We start from the raw sequence: 25,368 nt of genomic DNA, 5'->3' as shown, positions 1-25,368 counted from the left end.
CTCTCCGCATAACCTTAGAAACCTGAGCACCTTTCCCCTGTTATGGCAGAGGGAAGGTGCATGCACCCACCTCGCCTGCATTGGGCTGGGGGAGCGGATTCAATGGGATTTTGGTGCAGTAACTCCATACGCCCTGTAAACAGGTACACCACATAACTGGGGCGGGTACAGCATGAACTAAGTAGTGGGGCATATGACTGTGTTACCCACTGGATAGCTGGCAACCCTATATTGTGTCTGCCATGGCAGGCCAGTGAGGCGTCATTGCACCCATGACTAGGTTGGCATCATTTATGCCTTGGCCAACCCAAATTGGCTCATCCCCTATCATGAGGGCAACCCCTGACGAGCCCCAAGGGGGGTGGTTGGCTGTAGGTTGGGCGGCCACATATGGATTTTCCCTTACCAGGAAGTGAGGAACCTTCCCCTATGGGCCTTCCCTTGCCTTAGAGTTCTACTCTCCCCATGAATCTCTGGAGTGGCCTTAGGGCCCTCCGCACATCCTTAATTTAAAAACCATAGGGAAGTGCGTGCACCTTCCCACACAGGTTAGGAAGAGGTGCTGCTGCGCTGTTCCGGAACACAGGCTGGTCTGCCCATGCAGACCAAGGTGTGTGCACCTGCCTTGATGCTGTTTCAGAAACATGTCCTGCCTGCTGTGGCAGACTGGAGGATGCGCCCCAGCACCTATGGCATGATGGATAGGTGCCCGGTCTGCCATTGTGGGTGTATGGGCTCATACCTGCAACCCAGGTGTTCTAACCTCCAGGTCAGGCTTGCCAGTACAGGCCTGCGTCTGCGTGCTTGCATCCATGGTGCTGGCGGCATGGTGCCTAGTCCACTGCTGCTGGCTGGGAGTGTTCAACCATGCCCATGAAGGGGTCGACCCATGTCTGGCCTGACTGAGAAGAGTGATGTGTGTGTGCACACACACCAAAGGTGCTTGGACCTGGGTAAGCTATGTTCCCAGCCTGTCCTTGCCATGCGAAAGTGTGCGCACCCTTCCTATCCATGTTGGGAAATGGTGCTGACTTCTTGTTCTGAAACATAGGCCGGTCTGTCATTGCAGAGCAGTGGGTACACTGGTAGCTATTGTGAGTAAACACATGATCAGCTTGCCAGTGTAGGCTGCTGTGAGTGCGCAGCCGCACCTATGGTACCCGTGATTGTGTGTTCCGCTTTCCAATGCAGGTTAGTGCATGCGCACCAACACATTTATTGGTTAAACTCGTGTCCAGTCTGCTATGCAGACTTGGGCGGGCACATATGTGTTTCACCTGCTTTTGCAGGTCAGGGTGTGCAATAGTGAATGTGTGCCGAGGTAGGGAGGAATACCTTGAGGCCTGCTCTGCCGGTAAGTTAATATGGGGAAAGGATTGACAATACTTCACGCTGTAGTGGTGGATTGCAGTGGAGCACCCTCAGGAGTTTCATATCAATGGATTCACAGTGCCAAACCCTTTCCATTGGTAAAGGGAGTTTTGGCTTAACTTACTTAGAAATGGCATGTATACAACATTGATATGTCTATGTTCCAAGAGTCTTGGGGACCATGGTGTCTGGATCCAGTGGGCACCAGGGGTTGGGTGGAGCACATCTCTGCATTCCCCCATCGACATCCATAAAACATGGGCATCTAACAGGAACTGTAGACCCCTGCCATTTGAGGGCTGAATGGGATAGACCAAAGATAGAGTTTGTGACACTTAGCCTCTAAGGGCCGGATCATGGCCCCACTAAAGATTAGGTTCTGCCTTCCAAGGCCCTAGGCAGTCAGGTCTACAATTTAGGGGAGACATCTGTGGTTAAAAGAGAAAACCCCTAAGCCACCTTGACTTCAAAGATACACCATCTACCTGTGACATCTGGAGAGGGGTGTCCTTTCAAGTGCCCACCTCGACTGCTAAGTTCAAACTGGTATTGCCTAGTGCGTCCGGCTTGTAAACCTGATGGGGAGCTGACATTTTACCCTCTGCTGGCAGTGTGACCAATATATCCTGAACTTACTTTTTCCACGTGTGGTCTCCCTCAATAGAGTGCCTGCAAAGATTTGGATGTTAAAGCGGCTGGCTTCGGTCGCGAGGAGAGGCCCCAGCTATTAGTCAGTCCTTCCTGACGTCTTTGATGCCAGGAGTTTAAGGAACGTGGAAGTGAAGTGAACTACCGATGCAGGGCGGTACGAATTCACCAGGCTGGGACACTCACAAAGCGGGGCACGGAATGACGGCGGACCCCCGATCACCCCACTTGGATAATAACTTTGGTATTTTTTTCTGCGGGCGCACCCACTTGGGATCATGAGCAGCGGACTACAATTCCCAAGAGGCTCAGCATCCAGCCACGCCCATGGCAGGCATGAATGCAGGTGCCCTTCAGCTCCATGGCGCTTGCAGCAATCAACCAGTATGCCGCAGATGAAGGGACGTGGAAGTCCCGAAACGCGTCCGGCTTGTAAACCTGATGGGGTGCTGACGTTTTACCCTGTGCTGGCAGTGTGACCAATAAATCCTGAACTTACTTTTTCCACGTGTGGTCTCCCTCAATAGAGTGCCTACGAAGATTTGGATATATATTTTGAGAAACCCAATCCCCTTCTACTTAAAGAATGGGCGGAGTAAAACCTGGAAGCATCCATGAGACTGGTGTGCTTATTAATAAAATACGCAAATCTAGACAGGGACACTGATCTATCAGAGATTGCGAAAATAAAAAGTGAGATTGATGCACTGGTGGACGACAACAATAAATCTGAGGTGGAAAAAATGATCACAGAAATGCTAAACAGGAAAAGAAAATTGGAGGAGACAATAAAGAAACGGAAAGTTTGGAAATTCAGTAGGGATAAGAATGACTACGACAGGGGCCAGGTGTTTACATTCTCCAGGAAATATGATTTGGTTAAAAAGCAAAAAATGAGTAAAGTTGCTTCAAGAACAGATGCCAATATTAGCAAAGATACTCAAGCCTCAACTTCCACAGTACAACCAGAAAGCTCAAGTATGGAGGGGAGCCTGGTAACCAGTGACGAAGACTCTGATAGAGGAAGCACAGGGCAACTGGCAGAGGCAATGGACCCTTTAACCTGCGCGGAGGAATTGGAATACATTCGGGAGCAACAAATTCAATCCCTCAGGCCGCGATACCAACAGAAAAGCATTGCTCCAACAACAAAAGGAACTGGAAACGACGCCAGCGCAGGAAGAGGAACAAGAGGACGCGGCAATTGGCAAAAGAAAAAACGGAATTGGAACAACTGAAAATGAATGAAAGTGGAAAAAGAACAATTGTGAATTTAACCAAAATTGAATTGAATGATGCAGAGCAACAGTTACTAACGCTTGGCCTCAGTTTCTGTCCAGAGAGCAATTTTGATTTCGCTAAAACCAGAATTGATGTCTACAAATTCATCAGGAAATTAAAATTGTCCAAATATTTTGCGATAAAAAACCCTGAGAAAAATCCCCAGGGAAACAAAGAGAATCCAACCCAGGAAAAATCAGGATTAATGGTGCGAGAAATACCTCTTTTGAAAACTTTACACAATTTACAAAGATCCGGAGAATCAGAAACAGACTTGAATACTCAAGGAGTATTAGAAGAGGAGAACATCATTGGGGATAAAAGCAATCAAAGCCCATTTAAAGCACCCTCAACTTTTGTTCCCATAATGCCAAGGGATGCGGTAGATGTATACCATGATAGAGTGGTTGACGAACTGAAAAGCCTCTACAGAAGAACCAATGCATCTAAATCCAAGCAATCCGATTTCAATAGACGATATTTCCAATTAATGAATAAATTAAAAAAGAAGGACACAGTGATAATCAACAAAGCGGACAAAGGGGGCAACATTGTCTTGTGGGACAAACACTTGTATAGAGCGGAGGCTAACAGACATTTGGAAGATAAAAATTGTTATGAAGTATCTAATGGTACAGAGGTCCTTAAATCAAATGAGATGTTCAAAAAAGATGTAAACAAATGGACACGGGAAGGTCTCATTACCAAAGATGAGAATACATTTCTAATCAACAAACATCCCAAATTGCCGACGTTCTATTTGATTCCGAAGGTTCACAAAGGATTGGACCCACTACAGGGTAGACCAATAATCTCGGCTCAAAATAGCATGTTTGAAAATACATCGAGATATGTGGACTATTACCTACAGGACTTTGTAAAAACTTGCCCACTGTAGCGAGGACGAGGGGCCCCCGCCCCCGATGGTCAGGAGTGAACCCGTAATGTGTGACCCCCCCCTCTTGTCTCCCCAGGCAGCGGAAGTCCCGACATGGCACAGAGTGGAAGAGACCTACAGCTGCGACGAGGAGGAATGGGAACACGGACCCTTTAACTGGCCAGGTATGCTTAACGAGGAGGCGGAGCTCACACCTACCATAAAAGAAGCCCTTCCCCAAGACCAGGTGTGTCTTTACACCGGAGGTGTGGTCAGAGAGGATTGGAGTGGCGGTGAGGCGTGGAGCAGAGGAGTGTCGTGGAGCGGTATATTGGAGGCAGTGATTCAACAGGAGGACGGAGGAGAGTGCGGAGAGGAGAGTCGAAGGACGGAAGCGACGGCAGGTCCAGGCAAAGGAAAAGCAACATCGGAGGACGGAGCGGGAGACGACGCGGGAGGTTTCCAGGAGACAAGAGCCGCGTCCGGACCAGAGGCAATACCGGGGGTGACTCCTACGGAGAGAGAGCAGCCGACGCCGGGACGCCAACGCCTGAGGTTCCTAAGGCGACCATCGGGACCATCAGAGCCAGGAGGCCAACGGATCCACGCATCGCCCAGCCACTCCCCCGGAGGGGCGTGGCTAGCAGAGGTGCGTGATCGATTTGCGGGGTGGATGAGGAACAAACGCAGCGTAGCCCCAGACCCCTAGAGTAAACTCCTTCATCACGTCCCTCACTGTCATGCTAGATAACGGTGCACTGTGTGTTTCCTCATCCCCTGCCCTGATACTGATTACTGGGTTAACCCCTGTCTTGATACAACCTCTGTTTTTGCTTCTCTCCTTCGGCGGAGTCGGGGCCACGACGGAGACCGACGGCAGTGGAAGAAGGGGAACCAACCGAAGGCGAGAGGAAGGAGTGATCGGCAAGAGTAGGAGAGAAAGAAGCAGGTCTCCGCGACGGATTACCTCCCGACCTACTTGTACCGATAGACTGTATCGCTCAATAAAGCCCAGTTTAAACCCTACCAAGACTCGCCTCTTACCTATCCCCGTCCAGCCGATTACACCCACATTTATACAGGACTCCAGGGATTTCTTGATGAAATTGAATGAATTGGAATGGTCCGACAACTATTTGTTGATGACACTAGATATTAAAGCACTTTATACCTGTATAATACATAATGAAGGAATAGCAGTAGTGGAACACTTTTTAAATCAACGGACAATAGAACTATATGGTCATAACAAAATGCTTCTTGCAATGATTAAGTGGTGCCTATACAATAATCGATTTCTGTATGATGGAAAAATTTACAGACAGAAACAAGGTGTAGCAATGGGGGCATGCTTCTCTCCCAGCTATGCGTGTTTACACGTAGGCTGGTGGGAGGAGAATGTCCTCAGGAGGGAACACAGAGCTCTCTTTGATCGACATGTGATAAGGATGTGGAGATTTATTGATGACATCTTCATAGTGTGGGATGGCACTGAGGATGAAGCGCTTCTTTTTGTTAACAGTATCAATGTAAACCAATGTAATCTAGAGTTTACACATCAGATTAATACCTCTAAGATCAGTTTTTTGGATATAGAAATCATGATTCAGGAAGGAAAGGTGGAAACTTGTATATTCCAAAAACCAACGGCAGGCAATACCCTGCTTCATGCGAAAAGTTTCCATCCTAGACACACTATCACAAGCTTACCGTATGGTGAGTTTTTGAGGGTGAGGAGATCATGTAGCACAGAGAGCATGTGTGAAAATGCTTTGGTACTAATGAAGTCCAAACTTGCAGAAAGAGGCTTCAATGAGAGAGTTCTGTGTAATGCCCTCCGCAAAGCCTCACTGATTCCGAGGGAGAATCTATTGAAAGGACGGGCAGATCAGCCAGGAGAGGTCCCCAATACGGATAGTCTGAACAAAACATGCAGATTCATCAAAACATTCAGTAGGCAATCCAACACAATCAGAAAAATCATGAGCAAAGAATGGCCTATAGTAATGACGGATGGCATATTGAGAGAGATTTACCAACAAAAACCTCAATTCACATTTCGGAAGGCATTCTCTATGAAATCCGAATTAGTGAAAACTAGCCCTGAGATCTGGAATAAGAACTGGCTCCCCTCTAGATGTGGGTTCTTTAAATGCCATACGTGCAGAGCATGCAAATTTGAAGTAAACACCTCTTCTTATATCAGTGCATACTCTGATCAGCCCATAAAAATAAAAGGGAACTTTAACTGCAAGACGGAATATACAGTGTATATTCTGAACTGCAAGTGTGGGCTGCGATACGTGGGCAGCACGATAAAACCAGTGCAAACTAGAATCCTCCAGCACCTACGAGCGACCATCAACTCGGATCCTACGTATCCGGTTGCACGCCATGTCAAAGCGGAACATGGGAGTAATTTAAATGTGCTCTCTTACTATGTCATCGACCATGTTCCTGGCAACAAAAGAGGTGGTGATAGGGAGAAATTACTTCGCCAACTCGAAACCAGATATATAATTGAGCTTGATAGTAAAAGCCCCAAGGGACTCAATATTTGCGAAGATCTTTTTCACTTCCTGTAAAAATCTTTGAATGAGGTTCTGATGGTCAAACTGGTAAATCTCAACTATGTGGCAATAACTACCTATATGTGGTGAGGTGGTCTAAATTCTGAAATGTTTAATATGAATTTTTAGGCATTTTTATTGTATGCACATATTTATTGTCTTAGATTTAGTCCTCTAGGAAAAATCGTAGATGGATTCTAGAAAAGATGGTGATATTGTGATCTGTCATGAATTGGAGACTCCTAGAGGATTTGAGGAGTAGATAATATAATGGAAATGTTCTTATATTATGGGGCCACACACCACAGGTTGTATTGCTATTCTCACAGTATTGAAGTCCAGAGTTGGACTATACCTGTCATCCCGTTGTATATAATGTGTAACATTGCCCTTTGTATTTGCACAGCTATATTTCACTTCCACCGAGAGTTTAAGTCCAGCAATCGCTTCTGTCCCCCAAACCCTCTTTTCCCAGATCCAATTTAAAGCAGCGGGCTTTTTAGGTAGGATAACTCTCGGCTGAGAGGCTCCATCAAGCCAACTGCACTGTGAAACTTACAGTTTTAAATCACTTGCACTATCATGGGTGTGTGACTTTTTAGGTGCTTACACATAACAAATGGAAAATGTCACAGTTCAATATGACTAAAACAATTGTGAATAGCAATGTCTCTTTAAAATCCGATATAAGGGATTTATGTTGTTTCAAGGGTTTGCATTACGAGGAAAGAAATGTGTAAACTAGAATGCATATGAATTAGTTCTGGCATGCGGGGAACAAGAGACATAAAATATTCTTTTGTCTTAGCAATTGTGGTTCACAATGTGCTCTCCGTTGAGGGGACGTTGATATGTCTGTGATAAAAACAAGTATGTTTTCCATGTTTGTTGTTGCACCGGTCACCGATCACGGGATTAGCCTCATTTTATTAAGGGGCAGGGATACTTGCACAGATCACCGACGAGCAAGGCATCTGAGAACGCCGAAACGCGTTTGGGTTCCTGTTTGGAACATGCACTTATAAAAAATATGCTGAATAAATTTTACCTGCGGCTGCGGTAAAACAGAACATTTGGTGTCCGTCTCTCTTTTTTTTAGTTATAGTTAGGATTTTTTTCAATGTTAAATCTCAAAATTCTATTTGGAATAACTTTGGCGCCGGTTGACGAATCTGACTGAAAATTTCCTCAAAATGGCCTCGCGGCATTCCGGTCCTTCCCTGAAAGTTTGGGGGGGATTCGTCAAGCAGGGGCCGAGATAAAAGGGGGGTCCCAAAACGCGTTTTCCCCATGTTAATTTCCATAGGGCGGTCGATTTCACTTTTAGCCCGAACGGCTGAATGGATTTCAACCAAATTTGGCAAAATTGTCGGGACTGGTAGCCCGATGTGCCTTTGCTATGTCTCAAGATATGTGCTCCAGTGGATTTCGAGTAATTTAGGTTTAAAAAAATATATATATCAATAGGCGCGCCCCGGTACGCGCTCCGGGGAGCACCCCGGGCGCGACACGCGAGGTGCGCACAGAAATCTGATTCGCTCTTGGGTGTCTGTAAACATTCGAAACAGTCCGGAGCGGCCGCCATCTTGTATCTCGGTAGTATCGAGACACAAGAGGTGGCCAAAACAAAGGTGGAAATGACCATAAGGGGGCAGGGTAGATCCCCCCTGACCCCCTAGGTTTGATGTGGGGGCTTTTTTTTGTTTGGCGCGGGGGGCGTGCCGGTACGTGCACCGAGGAGCGGACCGGGGAGCGTACCATGAGGAAAAATGAATGATAGAGTTTTTTTTAAATGTTGCCTTTTTTTAGAAATTGGAGGTAGTTCTAAAAAGAACTATTTTTTTTCTTCTTTTTGTTGTTTTATATTTTTTATATTGTTTTTTTGAACATTTTGTACTTTTTTTGGATTTTCTGAACAGTTTTAGATTTTTTTTGTATTTTTCATGGGGAAAAATGAAAAAACAGGGAATTAAAAATGGCTCAACTGGAGCAAAAAACTAAAAGAAAAGAAAAAATTAGGGTTGATTGGGGCATTTATGGTTGTCCCCAGCAAGGACGATGAGCTTTACGCTCTGTTCTCCGTAGGAGATGGTCTTCCCACAATATTTACAGATAATTCTGAAATCTGCAAATCGGGGCTGAATGCACAGCATCGTCTCACTTTCCTCTGGTGCAGACGCAGTGGGTTGTTTCCTTTTTGAGCTGGTTCTTGTTGATCGGGGAGGGTTACTGGCCAGTTCCCTCATTTCTGCAGCAGAATAGTTTATAGGATGTTTGCGCTGCATGTGGCGTATCATTGTGTAGTTCCCAAATGAATATTTTTTATTTGGGTTTCCCCTGGAAAGTTCCTTGCCACAAATTTTGCAATTGACCCTGGGTGCATTTACTTTTTTTCCCCTCTGGGAGAGTAAAAAACTCCCAAATAATGTGTGGTCTTGGCTGGTATGGGGTATTGTGTTCTTCCAGCCATCTTGAAGTCCCCTCCTCCTCCTCCTCCTCTTCCTCTTCTTGAAGACCACCAATGATATCTTGAGGAGGTCCTTTTGGTGGTTGTGGTGGTGGTGGTGGTGCAGAAGCACCAGCTGCTGCTACTACTGAAGCCATTATTTTAAGAAAAAAAGTAGAGAGAGCTACAAACAGGTCTTCCTAAGTCAAAGGACAAAGTCAGAATAAGGAAAAAAGGTGGGGTCTTTCATCCTTTTGAAAAAAAAACATGTATTGAACCAATGAAAAGTGTTAATTTCAGGTCACATGACCAGAGGCTTCATCATTATGAAACTAAAACTGTTATGAACCAATAAAAATTGTTATTTTCAGGTCACATGACCCGACGCGCTTACGCTACGCGCCCCGGGGCGCGCCCCGGGTCACGTCACGTAAGCGCGTCGGAGGTTTACGTTGCACGATCGTATTCGCTCGAGTGCTTCCGGGTGTGCTTAAGCCGTGCGTATCACGCGGACGCGGCTACGCGATACGTCACAATCATGTTTTCGTTCGCGATATTGGCGCTTACGGGACGCTCCCCGGAGCGCGCCCCGGGGCGCTTTATAAAAGTACGCTTTTCGGGGCGCTCCCCGGGGCGCGCACCGGGAGCGCTCCAAAGCAAAAAATAAAAAATTTTTTTTTTAAAAAATTCGGAAAAATTGTAGGGACTGGTAGCCCTATTCTTAAGTGGTTTTTACGAAAATTAACTTTGAAAAAATATATATTGTGCTACATTGGGCTATATATATGTTAGAGCCAAAATGTAGCCCAATGTAGCCCAATGTAGCCCAAAGATGGCCACCAGAAACAAAAAAATGTAGCCCAAATATCAGCCAGATGTAGCCCAACTGTAGCCCAATGACAGAATGTACCAGAGTGTTCTAAACAACTAGAGCGCTAACAGTCTTACTTATAAAGTGAGACTTATAGTTAGGAATTAGCATAAAAAAACCTATGAAATTCACTGAAAAAAACATAGATTTCATACCAGTTATAGTTAGGAATTAGCATTTATGAAATTCACTGAAAAAACCATAGGTTTCACACCAGTTATAGTTATAGATTGTGTCATCAGTGATGTCATGAGTGATGTCACTGACCATGTCATGAGTGATGTAATATGTGACGTCATCAGCAGTGCATTACACGCGCAAGTTATAGTGAGTCCAACTAACTATAACGTGGAATTTCAATGGTTTTATGTTAGTAATATTTCCAGCTAACTATAACTGATGTGAAAACTATGGTTTTTTTAGTGAATTTAATAGGTTTTTTAAATGCTAATTCCTAACTATAACTGGTGTGAAACCTATGGTTTTTTCAGTGAATACATATATATATATATATATATATATATATATATATATATATATATATATATATATATATAATATTTCTTTTTCACTGAAACAAACATAGGTTTTAGGGACGATATAGTTAGAAATTAGAATTTAAAAAACTTCAGAAATTCACTGAAAAAAGTAGGTTTCAGGGACGTTATAGTTAGTTGGAGATTTCACTCGTACAAAACCATAGAAATTCACTCGTTATAGTTTGTAAACCTAAATATAATTCGCACCCCGCGCGGCACCCCTCCCAACATGAGTGAAGCCATGGGGAGGTGGTGGTCCCCGAGGCTTGGGGGTCCGTAACGGACCACCCAATTTTTAAATTTAGTGCCCTGGGGAGGTAGTGGTCCACGGGGCGTGTGGGGGCTCGAGCTTCCCCACACATACTTTTAATTTAAAAAAGAGCCCAGGGGAGGTGGTGGTCCCCGGGCTGCGGGGGGGGGCTTCGAGCTCCCCGGTTTATTTTAAAAGCCCCAGGGTGGTGGCGGCTCCCAGAACAGCATGGGGCAGATTGGGACCCTCCCCCATGCTTATTTTTACAGCCCTGTTGAGGTGGAGGTCCTCGGGGCTCTGGGGGGGTGTAGTGCCCCCACATACATTATAAGAAGCCCCGGGAGGTGGTGGTCCCCGGGGCCCCAGCGGGCCCCCACTTTTATTTTTTAAGCAATTCTCCCAAGACCTGGCTCACCTGACTATGTTATTGATGAAAAGGTCACTGCTTTATTTAAAAATCTGTGTGTCACTACAACAAAACTACTCGTGAGCAAGGAGTGCAGGCTCCGAAACGCGTTGAGTTGTTGCCATTCCATTAATAAATCACCGCTTTGCAATTTTGGGAGTCCGTGGCATGCTGTTATTTCGATGGGAGAACAGCGTTGTTAGAATCAGTCTGTGTTTCTCGGTCATTTTCTGCTTGTGAGGCATGCATATCAGCAATGGTTTCAGGGGCACTATCATAAAAAAAACTGGTTTAAAATTCAAAGTAGGATCCACACGCACTTTGCTTACTTCTTATAACCACTGTAAGATAGGGCCTTTTGGCCACCTAAGCTTTTTATTGCGTGGATCCAGACTTGAGTGAATCTGCTGAAAGCAAAATTATGACTTTTGCAAGTTTCTTTTCAATTGCATATAGAACATAGGCTGCGCCACTTGGGAGTTTGGCTGCAGACCAGTGGAACCCCCAGGTTACTACTGCCTTCAACCTCGCGATTTAACTAATTTTGCTAATAAAGTTTTTTAAATAGTGGTTATTTTAGCTCTGTTAGCTCGAACCGATGGTTACACAATTCTATGATTAGTTGATGTTCTTGTTGAGATACATGCTTCACTCTCAGATTTTCCATCCACTGAAAGCATATTTAAAAGACCATGGGTGAGGGTCACATGACGTCACTTCCCTCTATGACATCGGGGGTAAGATGACCGATGAGGTTCCGATTCGTTCCCTATGAGGAAATGATTCTTTCATCGTTGTGACAGCTGAAGTAAACGAACGCTGCTCGGAGAAACAGCTGAAACAGAATAATGTGTCACCACTTGGAGTCAGTCACTCAGCAGTCTCAAACAACATGTGCTCCCCTATTTATCACTCCACAACAGGATTAGAATCATGGGCGCTGGGCGACCAGGCTACACAGGTGAAGTGAATAGAACACCCAGATTATAGCTAAATACAGTAAACAGTCAGGCATTCAATATATTCATACAATTCTGGTAGCTGTGCGAGTTGCAAAGTAAAACCTTACTGAAATCCACAGTGTGTAATTTCAAATACCATTCTTATTTATTCCTCACAAAAAACAATAATCTCAGTAAACACCTGATGCCAGAATAATACAGAAAGAATAGGATTTTAAACATAAGCCCAATGAAAGAAATCTTACAACCCTTCAAGGGCTCTCACTAGGTTGTCAGACACAGTGGGCCAGATTTACTGATATTTTGCTCTGGGTTTAGGTCACAAAAAGTGATGCAAACCTATGCAAAATGTTCATTTGGGATTTGGGTCCAGATTGACTTAGACCGTGTGCTCTGTTTGTGATACTTTTGGTGGTATTTACTTTCCAGTGCAAATTAGGATTTATGTTTAAAAGTCAGCCAAATAATGGAAGTTGAGGTATTTTGTCCTACTTTGCATGGGAATACCTGTGGAACATTCCCTTGAAGCAACCACCCTGGGGTTTTGACACAAGTCCTATCTACTAGTGTAATAAATCGTGTTATTGATCGAATGATGTGAAATCCCTACTCAAGCAACAACCACAAGCCTAGTCAGGGTGAACGACAAAAGTCCCTACATTAAGCTGTGCCTATTCTTCTAATAGTGTGGCACAAAAGCAGTCAGGCTTAACTTAGAGGTATTGTGTAAAGTATTTATGAGTGACCCTAACAGCAATATAGTAAAAACACAACACAAGAAAAATCCAAAGGCAGTTTAGAACAATGGGTAAATGTTAATAAATAAAATGATACCAGGACATCAAGAATACAATAATTAGAACCCGAGATATTCAATTTTAAAGTTTTAAGTAGCTATAGCACCCAAAAGCACAAGATGCCACTAACTGTCATCTGGTCATGCTGGACTGGGGGAAAGTAACAAGTTCAGACCTCCTGCAATGTAGTGTGGGTCAGATGCAGGGACCAGGTTAGTCCCTCTGAAAAAGTTACCTTCGCAAAGTTCGGCGAAAAGAGTTCCATTTACGGTGGAGGAGGCTGCCAGGAGCAGGATAGTGTTTACAACCAGCTGGGTGCCAGGGGCTGACATTGCTATTGCACGAAGAGCCAGTCGGGCGTTGCTGACAGTTGTTTCTGGAACTTTGCATTGAAGGTCACCACTACGCACTGCCCAGTTTGCAGTTGCAGGTAGGTGGGGTGCCCAGGCTCCCCACCAACCTGGACTGGTCCTCCCACCGGTCAGTAAAGATCCTTTTGGACCCAGCTCTCCATTGCAACCGCTGATTCTGCCTGTGATCTCCTCTCTCCTCATCTCCTCCTCTGCTCCTTCACTTTCTCCTTCTTTCTCTCTCTCACACTCACATACTTGTTTTCAGCACCTCTGTGCCTATTTCTTACCCTTTTCTACTCTCACTTATTGTCCTTTTTTTCTCTCAATCGCTTGATGTGTTTGCCACCTTTCTGACTGTTTTTGCAACCTTTTTGCTTTGTTTTTGCTACCTTTTGGCCTTGTTTCTGCCACCTTATTGCTCTGTCACCTCGTGTCAGTCCGCTTTGCCTTTTTTGCTCTCTAGCTTCTGTATTGTTATCTCTTTTTGCTTTTCGCTTGACCTCTTCGCTCCCTTCTCGGCCCCCATCTCCTATGTGTTTACCATCTCGCCCTGCTACTCCCCCTTACCTACTCCTCTGCGTATCTTCCTGTCTCTTCTTCCCGCCTTCAGAAGCCTGTGCCCCACCCACCTCCTAGGACTAATTTAATGGCAGCCATAACGCTGGCACAACAAAGGCAAACCCGTCTGCACCCGTCCACACCTGGACCATACCCAGCGGCATGACCCCTGGACCCTCGCTCCAGCTACACCACCGCTGAGCTTTGTGCTCTCGACCCTGGAATCCGCAACAAATGATGCTGCCCTACCGAACCACCTTCCACAAAAGGACCATTCACTTGAACCTACTGCCATTTCACCTGCCACAGCACAAATGCCAGCACACTCTCCACACCGCAGACTGCTCCAGCACAAAATCACCAGCTTGTATGCTCCCAGTTCAACACTCGCTCACTGTGCAAACATGTCACTGAGCTATGGGACCTCATCATCACCCTCGCACCTGATGTCTTATTCCTTGCAGAATCCTGGCTCAACCAACCATCCTCACCTAATATCGCCACCGATGTACCTGAAGGATACAAGATCCGCCCGTGACTGCACCACCAAGCCAGGGGGAGGGATCATTCACAAAGAATCCATCCAAAGCACCACCACAATGGATGACTTCAACACAGCCATGGAACACCTAAGCTCCAGGCTCCAAACGGACCGCAAGATTAGCATCAGGGATAGCCTCGCCTACCCACCTCCGGGACCATGTCCATGCTTCTACAACTTCATCACTGGCTTCATAGTTCCCCTCCCCGTAGACTCCAACAATTACATATTCCTCAGTGACCTCAATTTTCAGTTGATGACCACGATAACAATAACACCATTAACCTCCTTGACAACATGAGCAACATCAACCTCACCCAACTCATCCACAAGCCGAGCCCACACACACCGCAGGGCATGCGCTAGACCCCATTTCATCTCCAGCAACCACACCAACTACAGCACATCACTGAACTCAGCTGGCCTGACGACTCTATCGTCTACTTCAACGTCACCAGTCCATGGCCCTCCTGCACCACTCTGACCAGCACTGGTCATCACAGATGGAGCAATATCTCATAAGCCAAATGGATCGCCACCCTTGACACCACCCACCTCACTCACTCCAGCAACCTGGAAAAAACTGTTAAAAATGTCAACACCTGATTCACAAACTGTGCTGACAGCATCACCCCCATCGGCATCAACAAACAGGCAAGCTGGTTCCCTGAAGACTTCAGAACTGCTAAAAGCCATTGTAAACAACTTGAAAGGAGATTGCACAAAAGCAAGGACATCAGCGATGAACTTCCTTCAAGACAGCCCTCAACCTCTCCCTTTGAAGGATGCAAGAGTCTAAGAAAAAAGCCCTTGCTTCACACATTGAATGAAGCTCCAACAATAGCAAAGAACTCTTCAGCATCGTCAAGGAATTCTCAAACCCATCAATTGCAGCAAGCAGCATCACCCTCTCATAGGAACACTGCAACAACCTTGCAAACTTCTTCCACAACAAGATTGCCAAATTGTACAGGATCTTCAAACCCCAGCCCAGACCCACTGACTTCTTCAATCAACAAAAGTGCCCCGCAACCACTGCAGACAACTGACTAACCAAATGGAACTAGCTCACCCACAGGGCACCACCTCCATCATGAACTTGGTCCATGGGGGGCCCCCACCAACTCCTGCACACACTATATCTTCAACCTAGTTGGAGCAAGGGTCAGTCAGAAACTCACCACCCTGTTCAATAACTCAATGGCCATGGCTACCTTCCCTGAGGACTGGAAGCAGGCAGAGGTCAACACCATACTAAAGAAAGCATCAGTCGACCCCAGCCAACTCAACAATTACCGACCCATCTCTCTGCTCCCATTCCAGGCCAAAGTCTTTAAAAAAGCCATCAACCTGCAACTTACCACTTATCTGGGACAGAACCATCGACTCAACTCTTTCCAATCCAGATTCAGAAGCAGCCACAGCACCAAAACAGCCCAAATTCTGGCTACCGACGACATCCGAACCCTCCTCGGCTGGGAAGAAGTGGCCGCACAGATTCTCTTGAAACTTTTGTGCGGCGCTTGACACAGTGTCTCACCACACGCTCATCGCAAGTCTGCACAACAATGGCATCCAAGGTGCTGTTTTCACGTCCTTCCTCTCCGAACTCTCGGAAGAAAACAAAAGGTCTGCCTACCACCTTCACCTCCTTAATGGTAAGCTAAAGAGAACAGTAGTCACACAATTCATTAAGAGGCACGCTGTATATATTTTGTCCTGCTACTGGAAACGCATCTCTGTGGTAACCATTGTAAGGACCTGGATAGATTTGGTTACACCCTGATAGCACGCAGATTATGCAACAGGATGTAGGGGAGTAGGAGTGCTTTGCAGGAAGACACTCCCATGGTCTGATCCATCTGGTAGGTTTGTAGCAGTGAGTGACAAGTGGTAAGTATGAATTCTCAATTTTTGTTCAGTTTACGCTCCGCCATGGCTACAAGCCCTCACGTTGGATGTGCTGGGCCCATTGCTCCTTGAACTCCCAGAAGGCTGAATGATACTGGGGAGACATGAATGATATCCTCTCCACGGAGATGGTGTGGAGGGAGGAGCTGCATCGGGGAGGCAGGTGGAACCACTGGGAGTCTTCCTCCGTCCCTTGGGTATGGGAGACATACGGCAGCACCAACATCCCATCACCAAGAGGTACACCCATATGATGACAACTCATAGGAGCTTCTCCAGATTTGATTATTTCGTTACATAGAGACTGGTTTGGGGGACTTTACAGGAGCCATACATATAGCACGTGGGGTGTCCGATTACTCCCTGGTGGAGGTAGTGCTTGAGAGACCAAAAAGATATTACACCCTACCCCTGAAGATAGACCCATGGTACCTTATAGAGAGCAAGTTTAGAAGTGCCATAAGAAAGAGCACAGAGCAATTTTCACTGAAAACGTAGGTTCAGTGGACTCAAAAGTGACACTTTGGAAGCGTTAAAAACAGTGATTGGTCGGAGGCCGGGCGCAGGCACAGGTGAGAGCCATAAAAAAAGAGAAGCAAATCCAATGTCACACCCTAGAGAAGGATACATCAAGTCTGGAGGCCGGGTGGCCGAGGGGGAAGTGATGTTGCAGGAGGTGAGACTCAAACTGAGATTGCACCAGCTGGAATTTGCTTGAGTTATTGGAGGACAGTGCCAAGGCTTGGGCATTGGCTACCCGGCACAGACTATAAGATGTTGGGAATAAGGCCAATAAATTACTGGCCTGGCTAGATCAAAGAAGGACGAGTGGCAGATGGGTCCCTGGGAAAATGGATACATTTGTACAAAGGTACGAAATTGGGACAGAGATAGCTAGGGCAGTAGCCATGTATTATGAAACACTGTACACATCCTCTTCCATATAGATGGAGCAGAATTGAAGAGAATTCCTTTGTGATATATACTTACAACACCTTTCTGAACAGGATAAGAAAATGCTGGAAGGGGAATTGACGGTTGAGGAGATTAGTAATGCAACATGCGCCCTACAATCCAGAAAAGCAGTGGGGCCCAATGGCCTGCCCGTAGTTATCTAAGTGTCAGTTAAATAAACAACAACTTTTGAGTATGCTGACTGAGGCCACAATGAGGGGTGCCTTTACCCAATACCAGAGGACAGCAGCAATAGCTGTAATACCCAAGGAGGGCAAACCTCCATCAGATGCAGGTACTACAGACCAATCTCTCTGCTCAATTATGAAGTCAAGGTCCTGGCAAAGAACCTGTCCTCATGTCTGTGCAGGGTTATGGGTATTCGGAGACTGAACAGAGTCGGCATATGGGGTGGATAGAGAGCCATGGGAGCTCAAGGGTTCCACTCCCTGTTGTATAACATGAAGGTGGTTAAGGATCTAGCAATACACACACTGACAGCGGCAGTCGCATGGCAAGCAGCATCTAAATATTCAGGCTGGGAGGGAAAGTTAACGGAGATGACTCTGCTCTGGGACAGCGACTTACTCAGCAAAGTGCGTGTGCAACGCAGTTTTAATAAATGTGAATTGTTGGGCCTGAAGAGACTAGGCGATGTGTGGAGAGGGCAAGCATACATTACTTTTGCTATTCTACAACTTGAATATCATATGGGAGAGTGGCTGAAATACCTGCAGCTGGGCCATGCCCTACGGGGTCACATCTGTGAAAGGGAAATTTTATCATTTAGAGGATAGACTGCTGACAGACCCATTGCTTGAGAAACCAATATTAGTAATTTATAAGAAAATAGTGAATAACTCATTGAGACTTACTGGGTCTACACTCTACTGAGGACGACATGGGAGGGTGATCTAGCCCCGCTAGATGATGAGGACTGGGTGGAGGCAATACAGAGTCTGAGGTAGATGGTGAAATATGCTCCAGGTTTCGATTGATCCAGTTTAATGTTCTACATTGTATATATTATGCCAGATCTGTGCTGCATTGATAGAGCCATGTCGAAGACACGCTGTGTCAGAGAGGGCAGTAGCGGCCCTTGGAGGGAGTTCCGTGGGGCGTTGAGGCTGGACGGGGAGGGGAAGGGTGGGAGGTAGTAAACCCTGGAATATGGATGAACGGAGGTAAGTAAACAATTAAATAAATAAAATGAATTTTGTTGCACGCGCTGGCTCGCAAAATGCAATGCAGCGCGCGTAACGAAATTTGTTTTATTTATTTAATTGTTTACTTACCTCCGTTCATCCATATTCCGGTGTTTACTACCCCCACCCTGCCCCTCCCCCGTTCCGCCTCATCACCCCATGGAACTCCCTCCATGGGACGCTACTGAGAGAGGTACAGGCTAGGAGGGATCTTCTATCATTTGTTAATTTGTTATGGGGGGGTCCAGTGATACAATTATACCGGCTTAAAGTGAGGAGGATAATGGCCACAGTATTGAGAGCAGAGGCACCTGTCGAGGCCAAATGGGTCTTATTAATGATCCCGGAGAGGATCATCAAGCCAAGATACACGAGACAGTGGTAGCAAAACGTAACATAGCAAAGAGTTGGTGGAATGACCGCCCCACCGAGGGTGGTGGACTGGAAAACTAATTTGGACTGGTGCTGGCACATGGAACACACGATACACCAGAGCAGGGGGTGCCCAGAGAAATGGGAACAGATATGGGGATCCTGGCAATCTTATCAGGGTGAAACAAAGAGGCGGATTTGTTTTTACACTGTACTGATGATTTTTACCATAACTGTTCGAACATTTACTATATGTGGATTGTATGAATGAGAAATCCGCTGTTAATAATGTGTTGATTTACTGTTTGCTGAGCACATGGCAATAAAAAAGAATTTCGAGCACATGGCAATAAAAAAGAATTTCAAAATAAAAGAAATAATAAATTAAAGCGTGGTTGGGTGGGCTCGGTTTTTGTCTCTCCTACCTCTGATACAAAGAATGGAGTTATTGTATTGTGCATAAACAGTTAAAATGTTCTGTTGTTACTCATGAATCTGATTCTGAAAGTCGTTGGCTAATTGTTGATTAGCAGATCGATCTTTATTCGATCTCAAAAATGAATTATAAGAGATATATATTTCAAAAGACTGTCATGAATTAAAAAATATATACATTTAAACAGGACAAATAAGAATACACAAAACATTAAAAACATGCCATAATAGAAAACTACTTTAGATATTTCATGATCAAAATGTGCAAAGTTGTGTTGAACCTCCGTACAACAGACAAAGGATCCCAAGACAAATAATACAAAATGTAGCAGCATAACAAAAATAAAAGGCAAAACAAATACTGTCAGCTAAAATTCAGAAAAAGTCTGTATCATACCCGTTTCATGAGCCGCATAGCAACATTAAAATAATATTCTCTTCCTCTGAGGTAGGATGCCTTTTTAGAAAGATCCATCCCAAAAACAAGTGTCATAGTCATTAAGTTGCTTCAAAAAAAGCAGAGCAGCTTTACATTTAGAGAATTTAGAGCTATGCAACAAAGCCAATAAAAATGTCCTGGTATATGGAAGGTAAAATTTGCAAAACAAACCAAAGTGTAATAAAAACTGATGTGATTTCTCATCGCATGGACAAATACATATATCTGAAGTAGAGTATTGCCCTAGCGGGAAACATAGTAACCAGTATATTGAGCCCAGTCTAAATCTGGTCAACATTGTTTGTTCATAAATATTTTGCATGAAAGATAAATATGGTGCAGTCCTTTTGACCATCTGAATTATACAATAGTCTCTCGCAGTTGGTTTAAACAGCTCTGCTGCCTCTCTAGAGGCCTACCTATGTTTTAAAAAACAATTCTGAACCCAGACTTTATCTTTTTTTGTTATAGCATCTGGATGAGCAAATAAATGGGCACAACCTAATGTCATAAAAGTATCTCTAATGTACTTCAACCACTGCATTTTAAAACCATGATCACAAGAAAGGCAATCTCTTATAATAGTCTTATTGGGATCTGCTTCACTGTTCACCCATATTGAGCACCACAGGGTCAAAGGGGCTGCGTTAATATAATCTTGAACACAGTTGAACCTTAATTCCAGGGGTGAGCAGTAGTGTGATGTCAATTGGGGAATCCCCAACAGGCCTCGACAAAACCTCAACCTGCATTACCCTCATGTCTCTGCAGCCTCAAATTCCCATTCCATATGTTACAGTTGGCATACACTTCTATTTATAGATTTCCAAAATTATCACTACCAGTTTTCGTCTGTTACAGGCGGCAAGAGGAAAGGTGATTCCGACTGCAGAAGTAAAGCGTGCTAACCTACCTCTACCTGAAATGCCAGAAACCGGTCCCCGGTAGCTTGTTTCCTTCCCAGTATAAGAATTGGCTTGGTAGTTTGGTCTGCCCTGTTCCCATGATGCACTGGGCCAGGGTCAGACTAATTTGCATATAGCCAAGTTCTGAGCTGGGATGGTGCAGTGAGCTAAAAAATGGTGATGGATCAAGCCCTGATCTTTGGACTGAGTAAGAGTGGTCTGCTTAATTCAGACACTCTGTTCATCACCACCCCCTTTTCTGAATCAACCTACCTCTAAGGCAGGAGGACCACAAGATGGCTTCATCAAAATCCAGGCCAAGATATGGGAAGGAACTCCTTCTATCCAGTTTTCTTTCTCCTATACAGTTTTGGTGTTTCTAGGGCCACACATAATTGTGAAGGTTTTGGTGAAATTTGTCTCTAAATTAAGCCCCTTCATAAAGGTCACTAGAGATTAAAATCTTTAGGACATTGGCCATCCTGGCAAGAAGAACTGCGTCATCCGCGTATAATAAGGTGGGCATGCCTTTGTCCTGACACTTGTTACCTCAGCACCATCATTTATCAACACATTTTCCAGGCCATTTGTATAAAGCAAAAAGAGAATGGAGCAAGTACACATCCTTGGCTCTCTCCATGTTTTACTTTAAAGGATGGTGTGCACTCCCCCTCATTCCTAAACCTTACAGAGGCCGAAAGATCCTGATGAAGAAGTCTAAGAAGAGAATCCAATCCCTCCTCAAGGCAAGTAACCACAAGAATAGCCCATAATTTGGACCTGTGAACACAATCAAATGCGCTTGACAAGTCTATGAATACAAGAAGAATAGGGGCACCTTTTCCAAATTTTAATTTGGCCACAATAAGGTGTAAGGCTGCTCACTTGTTCCAATGACCTTTCTAAAACCGTATTGTAGCTGGGATAAAACTTTTCTCTCCTTTACCCAAGAAAGAAGTTGTTCGAACATTACTCTACCTATTATCTTAGTTGTTGAATCAAGAAGAGATATAGCGCGGTAGCACCTAGCGGGAAGAACATTAACCGTTTTAAAAAGAATTCCCTTTCATTAGACCCCTCTTTTTATACTTCTTTTACAGCTTTTGTTAATGAATGTTTTACACTTAATACTGACCCTGATATTCCCCCCAATTATTTTGGGATATGTTTAAAAGCCTCAGCCCGTGGGTTTGTTATTGACTTTGTTGCCAAAAAAAAAAATCATTTGCTAAGCACTGAATTCTTTACTGACTACTATTAAGTATCTGGAACACCAATTCTATACTTCTGCTTCTACATTACAGGATTTGGTTTGTGCAAAATTAAACTTGAATAAAATGACTATGGATAATGCTACTTTTATTTTTCTTTGTAGCAGTGCCTGTTATTATGCGGCACATAATAAAATTGGGAAATTCCTTGCTAATTATTTAAAGAATCTGAAGCAACGTTCTTATATTGAATCTGTCCGATCATCTGACGGATCTACTTTATTTAAAGATCAAGATATTCTGGGGGAATTTGTAAAGTTTTATAAATCCCTCTATACTCCTGAATCACATACTGAGTCTTCTCTTATTGATACTTATCTTAATGCCATTCCACGCCCTTTGCATCTGAACCTTAATTTTTCTTCTTTGGAAAAAGATATTTCTATCCTTGAGATATTGAAAGCTCTCCTTTCCCTTAAGAAAGGTAAAACTCCTGGTCCTGATGGCTTTATAGGACAAATGTATTTGCACTTCTCTAAATTATTCTAACATTTTCAATTTTTCCAACATAATAACACAGCTGCAGGTACTTTCTAAGAAGCTATCACCTGTTTCCTGTCTCATTCATAAAGACGTTACACAATAATGGGGGAAACCCAAAAATCACCGGACCTGGGTCAGTTACAGTACAGAAAAGATGTTCACAGTGGAAGAAAATCCTGAATGTGCTGGACTGTAAGTGGATGCACTCCCTGGACACTATCCACAATGGGTTGAACAGGCTAGACGAGACAGCAAGGCAGATGTCCTGCCTTCAAAATGATTGAGTCCTATTATATTTAGCGTTACTATGATTGCATGACATATTTCCTCATTATTGATTTACCAAACGCATTATGACTGCAGTAGAACGAGGTTCGCGACCTACGGGGTTTCATTTTTAATGTTTGTTACCCTTAACTTGTAAGGTGTCTCTTTTCACTGCAACCATCTGTCATCTACTAGTCACATTTCAACTGAATATTTTTCATGACTTTGGCTTCCAGATAACTCTTTGCATGATTTACGTAAAAATTGTAATATTTTATGTTTCAACATCTGCAATCCGTTAGTCACGTTTCCAGTGCATGTTATTACACAACTAAGGCTCATAAACATATGGCCAATGTTATAATACTCTCTGTATAATTCATGCAAAATGAAAGTATTTTAAGTTTCAACATTTACAATCCATTATTCATGTTTCCAATGCATGTTATTACACAACTGTGGCACATAAACATGTGGCCAATGTCATAATACTCTCTGTATCATTCACACAATTGTCCTGTGATAAACAAAGGTTCTTTCATGAACAGTTTATCTGATATGGGCCTATTGACACAAACTTTCCCCTCGGGTTCCCCGGATGAGCCGACATCCTTGTTTTGGAGTTTTTTACAAGTTTAGTCTAATGACGACATTCGCCGTACCTGGCCGTCAGGGTAAGCACTTAGCGACTGTGCTCCCGACATGTTCCCAGCCGGGTGCACGTTGACCTCCCCATGTCTATTTTTAGACGAGAGGAGATCGGCGTTTCGCAAACGCGGCTTGACTCCTCCACGACGGACAAAGGTAATTGTTTTCTCTCGCCGGCAGGTGTTTTCCCACTCAATACTGAGCGCAATTTCTAATCTGAACCCGATTGGCCTCTGATTACATCTTTGTCCCCTCATTTCAGATTAACTCAGTCCTGCATACTGACGTGTTCCAAATAATGAGAATTCTTTCCCTGCCGATGATGGCTGGATCATTCATTCAGTGTTTGACCATTGCGATGAGTGGGTGCAACACTTTGGTAGACCCTATTTAAATCCTAGAAACTTTGTTCCCCTTTTTCAAAAGGTTGATGTGCTTTCCTTTATTTCCAGCATGCTTCATTAATAATTGAAAACCCTGAGACAACTTGCTTCTCTGCCATACGTGCTGTGGAAACAAGGTGAACATTCACTGCCTTTTCATGTAATATACCTACTACATGGTCCATGTCACCCTTATTAATTTTGGTAATTTTTACCTCAAATCACAAGTAGGTGGCTCCCCCTGTCCTGATGAAGACCCCGGTCTAAGGATTGAATCCTCCTCTAATTTTGGGGTTGAAATGTCGACTGTTCCCAATATACCTGTACTGTCTTTGTACCCACAGGTAGATAACAGTGATTGACTGGCTGTATCTTCTTAAAACTGTGTATCTTGATTTTGGTTACTGTGACGGCCAGACAGGTCTTTGTAAATAGATTGTAAATATTGCACAATTCTATATTCTTTTCCTGCAAAACCCTCTCATGAGCACAATTCCCTGAACACTACTATCACTTTCCTTTGGAGCATCTTTATGCAAATTGTATTCAATACTTGCTTCATGCCAAATGCTGATAAAATACCCTTTTTTAATTTGAATTCTGATTGATTAATGTGGTTATTTAGGATGATGTGTTTAAAGTAAATATTTTTATTCCTCTGTAACTATCTTTTTTGTACTCTCATTCATAAAGACAACCATGATTTATTGCAGTGTAAAAATTATCATTCTATTTCCCTTGTAAATATTGATTATATCATTTTTTGCTAAATGACTTGCTTTACGCCTTTAAGCATTTCTTCCCAAACTGATATAGAAAGGGACAGTCGAGATTTATTAAGGGCTGGATGGCCTCTGATAATTCTAGACTATTTTGTAATATTTTAAATAAAGCCTCCTCCCTTTCCTCTTCTTAGCTACTGTTGCTATTGATGCGGAAAAAGCATTTGATAGAGTAGACTGGTTTTTCTCCTTAATCTTTGACCTGGCTTGGATTTGGTCCCAAGATTACATAGCTTATTTCTCTACTTTTTAAAGCCCTCTAGGGATCTGTACAGGCTAATGGGCTCATATCCCAATATTTTCTACTAGTGAGAGGTGTATGTGAGGGTTATCCCCTGTCCCCCTCTTATTTGTCCTTGCCTTGGAACCTTTTTTGACTCGTATTTGTGGTAATGATCTCCCATCTGGTGTTCAATATGGAGTTAATCATTTGAAACGCTCTGCTTATGAGAATGACATTCTTTTTTTCTATCCAACCCGGACATCATGCTTCCCGCTTTACTCCATGAAATGTGTGAGTTCTCGTCAGTCTCAGGATATAAAATCAATTTGGACAAATCAGAAGTATTGCCCATTACAAAATTGTGTTTAAAACAATCGTATGGATCTACTGGCTTCCACTGGATCAGTTCTAAGATTAAATATTTTGGAATATGGTTTACAAATTCCATTAAAGCTTCCGTTAATCTCAATATGAAAGAAGGTCTTGACAGAATGAAATAACCTCTTTCTTCTTCAAACCTGTTGTTTCTATTCTGGTGGGGTCGGCTTGATTCCAACAAAATGATGGTTACACCTATTCTTCAATATATTCTGTCTATGACTCTGGTACACATACCGCTG

The 25,368-nt window shown here is 44.0% G+C and overlaps 1 protein-coding gene across 1 annotated transcript in view; it reads right to left on the bottom strand.

Moving 5' to 3' along the window:
- Window positions 1–25,368, bottom strand: part of SCN4A (sodium voltage-gated channel alpha subunit 4) — a 1,232,571-nt gene that overhangs the window by 1,086,465 nt on the left and 120,738 nt on the right. The window lies entirely within an intron of this gene.

Source organism: Lissotriton vulgaris, chromosome 5, assembly GCF_964263255.1.
Source record: "Lissotriton vulgaris chromosome 5, aLisVul1.2, whole genome shotgun sequence".
In the NCBI taxonomy this organism is placed as follows: domain Eukaryota; kingdom Metazoa; phylum Chordata; class Amphibia; order Caudata; family Salamandridae; genus Lissotriton; species Lissotriton vulgaris.
The sequence above is the reverse complement of the archived record's forward strand: the minus strand, read 5'-3'. Positions and strand labels throughout refer to the sequence as shown.